This window comes from Nicotiana tabacum, chromosome 8 (assembly GCF_000715075.1).
Source record: "Nicotiana tabacum cultivar K326 chromosome 8, ASM71507v2, whole genome shotgun sequence".
Classification (NCBI taxonomy): Eukaryota; Viridiplantae; Streptophyta; class Magnoliopsida; order Solanales; family Solanaceae; genus Nicotiana; species Nicotiana tabacum.
Window position 1 is genome coordinate 188,643,655 of NC_134087.1, and position 7,271 is coordinate 188,650,925.

Here is a 7,271-nt window from a genome sequence, read left to right on the forward strand (position 1 = left end):
TTTTTTGGTTATATTTGACTCTGTTGTTTCAACTTGACTTATTGAATTTGAATTAGAAGCCGCATTTTCACCTATCACCTTATCACTTTGTATATTTTCAGGCATGCTATGAGTCACTGCAACAAGAAAAGAAAAGGAATAAAAATAACAAGTTGATTAATGGATATTTAAATAGAAACTGTCAAAATCGATCTCAAAACAACACAAGGCATACAATAGTTGGAATTTCAAGCTATTGTAATGTCAATTTCAGAAAAAAATCTAAGTTATTGGAGATCCTTGAAATGGCTTAATACTTTGAGATGCTCTCAGATTTTAAAGGTGTAAACAATAATTAGGACCGAATATTCTGAAGACATCAACAAGAAAAGAAATTTACCATATGCTGCTCTAGATAAGGCAAGAGGGATAGGCGAGATGGTGAGTCGGTGAGATGGATAGGCGACTCAGTGAGAGGAAGACCGCGAGTCGGCGAGACCGCGAGGGGCACGAGGGGGAAACTGCGAGTCTGCTGCTCTAGCCCCTAGGTGAAATTTAGACTTTTAGATGCTAGGCGGTTATAGGTTTCTAATGTCTAATAGATATAGAGTACTGGAAGTGGAATTCATATAAATGTGGATAAAAATAAATTATATATATTTCAACGGGTTAACGGATTATCCGTTAAGAAAATTGAATATCCGCCCCCCAAAGGATAAACCGTTAATAAAAGAAATTCAATATGTTCCCCATCCATTAAATCGTTAACCCGATACCAATAAGCCATTAAGCCGCTTTTGTGGTTCAGTTTTCGATTTTGGTACGGTTTTGAGCACCCCTACTTCCGGGTTCATCTTGATTTGATTGTACCCAGAATAAGCATCGAGGAAAATTATTAACTCATGTCTGTTTGTGGCATCAATCATTTGATCGATATTTGGCAATGGGAGAGAGTCTTTCGGGCACGCCTTATTAAGATCCTTATAGTTTACACACATGTGAAACTTATTGTTTTTCTTTGGAACTACTACTATATTAGATAGCTAGTTCGGATATCTTACCTCTCGGATTAAACTGATATTGAGTAAGCGGGTTACCTCTTCTTTGACAAATTTATTCCTCGCTTCAGCTATAGAGCATTTCTTTTGTCTTACCGGAGGTATGTCAGGATCTAAGCTTAACTTGTGCACGTCGAGATACCTGTCATATCCTTATGCAAAAGAATCAGCATTAATTTTAAGAAATTTAATAAAAGAAGACTTGAGCTCCGGGGGCAATCCTGTTCCCAAATGGAATTTCCTTTATAGGAATTCTTCGAACAACGCAACTTTCATCTCATGTAACCATGGCCTTCCTAAGATAATATTGTAACCCTTGTCTCTATCTACAACTTCGAAGAGATTTGTCTTCATTACTCTTTCAGTGTTTGTAAGTAGCAAAATCTCTCCCCAGGTTATCATGCTTGCGAGGTTGAATCCAGTGAGGAGCTTTGTTGCTGGAATAATGCCTTCGGTGAGTTTGGTTCGCTCAAGTACTCTCCATTGTATGATATTAGCTAAACTTCCTAGATCCACTAGAACACGTTTAATTTTAAAATCTAATACATTTAGAGAAATTACCAGTGCATTGTTTTGTGAAGTAGCCATCCATCTGCATCTTCCTCCGTGAAAGTGATATTATCTTTCCAGAGCTTTTTAATATGAGTTATTGAAACTTTCGTCTTTTTCGCCGCCGAAAAGGTGACCCTATTAATCTCATTCCCCCTAAAGATCATATTGATCGTTTGGTGTGCGGTTATTTTTCCTGCTTTCGAGGGTTTTGCGTTGTCTCTATTCCAACCATAGTTGTTTTTGGCTCGTTCACTTAAGAATTCTCTGAGGTGACAATTCTTCAATAGCATTGCCACTTCTTCACGAAAGTGTCGGCAGTCCCCTGTCTGGTGGCCATTTGTCCCATAGTATTCACACCATCAGTTGGGATCCCTGTCCGAGATCGGATCTCATAGGTCTCAGGAATCGAGCCTCTTTTATTTTTCTCATTGCTGACACTAATTCCACTATACTAACATTGAAGTTGTATTCTGATAATCTAGGGTAAGAAAGATCCCGTGACCTTGCGTTTCTTTCTCTTGCAGCAATCTATTATTCCGACCGAGATCGGTCCTTCTGTCAATGGTGAACTATATGTTGTTCAGAAGTTTCTGCTACAGCCTTCAGTCCGCTTGTAGGGAAAAAACTGCCCCCTTGAAGTCCGTATGTCATAGTCATCTTTTGATTTTTCTCTATCCTTCTCTCTTCCTTTGGCCAACGATGGAAATCCAACTTGATCATATTCGATTCCTATATTTGATTCATACCGGGTGTGGACATCTGCCCAAGTCATAGCTTAAAACTCAAGAATGCTTTCCTTCAACTTCTAGGAAGCGTCTGAACTTCTCGAATTCAGTCCTTTAGAGAATGCTTCAGCCGCCCATTCATCTAGGACAACCGGGAGCAACATTCTTTCATTCTGGAAATGGGTAACAAATTTGTGTAGCAACTCAGACTCTCCTTGCGCAATCCTAAATATATCGGCCATTCGGGCTTGCACTATTCTAGCCCCAGCATTGGATTTGATTAAGGAATTTGCGAGAATTTTAAAGGAATATATAGAATGATCGGGTAATAATAAATACCACGTCAGAGCTCCTCTCGTGAGAGTTTTCCCAAATTTCTTTAGCAACACAGATTCAATTTCGTGAGGCGCTAACACATTTCCTTTTACTGCCATCCTCTAAGTGGTAATATGCTCATGCGGATCTGAAGTTCCATCATATTTTGGCACTTCAGGTATTTGAACCATTTCGGGATCAACTCTGGTGCTGCACTAGGCTTGTATGGCATTTGAACTAAGGTTGTTCATTTGGATTGGATATCCGAACTGATCCATTCAATTTCGGATTTCAAAGTTCGGATTGGATCGAATTTCGGATTATGTTTATTAAAATTCGAATTTTGGATCGGATTGATATATTTTAATCCGATCCGATCCGATCCAAAATCCGAAATTATTAGGGCATGTATAATACTACACTTTAATTTTGGATAGTCAGTACTTCCTTTATATCAACCTCCAAGTTATTACCTTTACAATTTCTAGATTTAGCTATATTGACACCATAATACTCTCATAATTGCATAAACATGAATGTTTCTTAATGTATTGCATCTTTTACAAAGAAAATATACATATTATTTTAACTTTGAGGCATAATAATATGATCTGAAATCCGATTCAATCCAAACTTTAAAATCCAATCCGATCCAATATAATTCCAATTGGATTCGGATTGCATTTTCTAGAATCCGAAATCCGAAATCTGAATTTGAAATATGCTAAATCCGATCCGTGCACAGCCCTAATTTGAACCATTTTGGGATCCTTTCAATACTGGTGGCGCACTCGGGATTTGGTCCATGCGGGAGTTTACTTCCCACATAAATCGTAAAAGCTTATTCTTGAAAGGATTGTTCTTGTTGTTGAGACCGGATCCACTCCCCCAAGCCCCGTTGGAGCCAACTTCACCCCTGGGAGTGTTGTTGCCGATACTCTACGTTGTTTGATTTATGGGGACACCGGGAGGAATTGGATCTTGTCTGTTTGCATTGTTGGAGGCACCTGACAGTGCTTGCTTCAAATCCGTCATAACCTTATCCTGCAGCGTGAGATAGCCTAGGATAAGTGCCTTTTGCTCTTGTAAAACACTTACCTTGTAAACAACATGTTCCTAATCAGCATCATTGGGAGTTGCCTCCTGAACTTGTCGATGATACTGCCTGTTATGGACCGGTGTGGCGTCATTCTCCTCATCACGAGTATCATTGATTGAATCCTCGAAGTGAGGCTGATCTCTTTGAATCTCGGGGTTGTGCAGGTTGTTAACAGTGTTAGCTGCAATTTCCTATGGTTTTTCTTTTCTAAGACAAAATAATCAAAGCACGCTAGTAAAAACGATAAGGATCAATTTAATTACACGACTGTCTAGGCCCCGCAGTGGGCACCAAACTGTTTACCCGTAAAATGATACAGTTTAATTTGTACATGGTTGTTAGAAAAGTGAACTAATTTGATCCACAAATAATAAAACAATTGAAGAATAATACGATACTTAGCCTCAAAATATAGATAAAATAGCAAAAATGACGATTCTTGGATCAAGACTTCCTGTCACAGCAATGATGAGATCAAAAAATAAGAAAGTAATGATGTACAGCTTTATATAGAATGTGTATAAGTTTGCCAGAAAATTCGTGCCTCTTTACAATGATAACTGAGCTCTCTATTTATAGCTATGTCTTGGGAAGGAGGCCCTAGGATCGTGCCCTCCTTTAATGTCAATTATAAAGGTCATTGATAAAGGTGTAACGGTGGAAATAAATATCAAATTCCTTGTAACGGGCTACCGTTCCTTATACTGCAGAATATTCTCTACTAAATGCTACCAGACATAAAGCATTTAATACACCTTTATGAACATTATCTCTCGGTGACAAACAAAATAGTTGCGTTCAGTGACCATCTCCGTCTTGGGTTCCACGTGTCCTTCATTTAGGTGACCTCGTGTCATATAATATTTTCCCCAATACAATAGCTTGTTTGGCCAAGCTTTTTTTTTCATGCTAAAAATGATTTTTTAGGCCAAAAGTATTTTTTTCGAAAATTGAGGTGTTTGGCCAAGATTTTAGAAAGAAAAAAAGTATTTTTGAGAAGAAGATGAATTATTTTTTTGAGAAGCGGAAAAAAGTAGTTTCTTTCCAAAAGCACTTTTCTGAGAAGCACTTTTGAGAAAAATACACTCAGAAGAAGTTTTTAAAAGCTTGGCCAACACTAATTATTGCTCAAAAGTATATTTCAAATTAATTAGCCAAACACAAATTGCTTATCACCAAAAATACTTTGAAAATTACTTCAAAGTACTTTTGAGAAAAGTACTTTTCAAAATAAGTTGATTTTAGAAGTTTGGCCAAACAGGTTACAAACCTGTTAATTCGACTGGGTAAGCTCATGTCCGACTCGATCAAAACCTAGACTAGAACATCACCTATTGGGACCTATTGGGGTTGGGATGGGGTACCGGGGAGGATGTTGGGTCGTCCAAGAGTTTAGCCCCGATAGACCAATCTAGGTGCTAGCCCGAATCTCGCCCATCGGGGCACTGAACCGGCTCGATTAATACTAATTTTATTAGTATTATAATACTAGCACCCCATATAGTAGTACTAGTAGCCTAATGTTATTAGCGTAGCATAATCTAGCTCAAAGTTTTAAATCATAAATCAATATGACGATAAACTAGTAATAGGCATAAAGTTAGTTGTAAATGGTTGAAACTTTAAACGTTCCATAACTTTGCGCTCGTTTATTCGATATATATGATTTTTTGGTTTCGTGTATTTTTTTAAAAAAGTAATTATTATCATATTCAATTTACATTTCACCCTAAATTGGTACAAAATTGAAATCATTCGATATATAAAATTTTATACAAAAACATAGATTTCAACATCAAAATGCTTATATAAGCTATAAATGTTGATTTTAATAATGACAAGAAAATATTTCTCCTAAAATTATTAGTAGTGCTTCTCTGTATTTTCATTGGCTCCATTCCCTCTCATATGCTATCTCTGTCACATATTTTCGAGAGAAAGATGCATCGCATTAGCATGTAATGACCTGGTCAGTCGTTTCGAGAGTTGTAGCCTCGTTTCTCCATTTGTTGTTTCTTTTTTGTGTTTTACAACTGTATTATGACTTATCGAGTTAGTTGGTTCGGGCCCAAAGTGATTTCAGAGTGAATTGAGATACTTAGTCTCTTATTTGGAAGCTTAAGTTGAAAAAATTGACCGGATGTTGACTTATGTATAAATGAGCTCGGATTTGAATTTTGTTGGTTCGGTTAGCTGTGTTAGGTGATTTTGGACTTAGGAGCGCATCTGAATTGTGGATTGGAAAGTTGGAATTTTCGAGAGTTTGACCGGGAGTAGACTTTTTGATATCAGGGTCGGATAGGAGTCTCGAAAGTTGGAGTAGGTTCGTGGTGTCATTTATGACTTATGTGCAAAATTTGAGGTCAATCAGACATGGTTTGATAGATTTTTACGTCGTTTGTGGAATTTGGAAATTTCAAAGTTTATTAGGCTTGAATCCAGGTTTAATTCGTGTGTTTGATGTTGTTTAAGGTGATTTGAGGATTCGACTAAGTTAGTATTGGGTTATGAGACTTGTTGGTATGTTTGGTTGAGGTCCCGAGGGCCTCGGGTGAGTTTCGGGTGGTTAACGGACCATGTTTGAGGTTTGAAGAATTGCTGATGTTGGCCTGTTACTGGTGTAATCGCACATACGAGGGGTCTAGCCGCAGGTGTGATGCCGTAGGTGCGAGAGGATGGGAGAATATGCGGGAATGGTCAGGCTGGGAAGGAGGCGCAGGTGCGAGAAAGGGAGCGCATCTGCGAGCCCGCAGATGCGGAAAAAGGGATTTTGTTCATTTCTGTAGAAGAGGACGAAGGACCGCATAAGCGACGCCGCATGTGCGAGACCAGGAGCGCAGGTGCGAGCTCAGTGGGTTTAAATGAGACTTCGAGAATTTTCACCATTTTCACATTTTAGAACTTGGATTTTGGAAGATTTTGAGGAGGATTTTGAAGTGATTACTGAGGTAAGCTCTTTGTGTCTATTTATCTTCGATAATGGTGTTTCCTTACTGATTTTGCACTTAATTGGTGAGATTTTGAAGTGAAAATTGGGAGTTTAGGGCTTGATAATTGGAGAGTGAATTTTGGTGTATGACCCCGGTTCGCCCTCCGTGAACCATCGTGACGACACCTAGTCCCTACGACTAGGTAAGCCTAACAATGCGAAAAAATAAACCAATTTGCGGAAGAAAATAATAAGAACGAAATAGTGAAATAAAACAGTGTTTTAAAAGTGTCGTTCGGCATACACAATAAGAACTCTTGCAATCTGAACACATTTTCCAAAACCCGGAATCTCATGATCACAAGCCTTTGAATGTCTACTAGTATCTAACTCCAGAATATCTAACAAAGGAAAGAAAAATACAGAAGGGTTAATACTAAAAAGAGGGAGTAGAAAGGGACTCTTCGGTCTACGGATACGGCAGATATACCTCGGAGTCTCTACAAGTGCCTCGTCTCAAGTGTGATGAGTCTGAGTAGAGGTACCTGGATCTGCACATGAAAAACATGCACAGAAAGGGCATGAGTACACCATAGCGGTACTAAGTAAGTGAC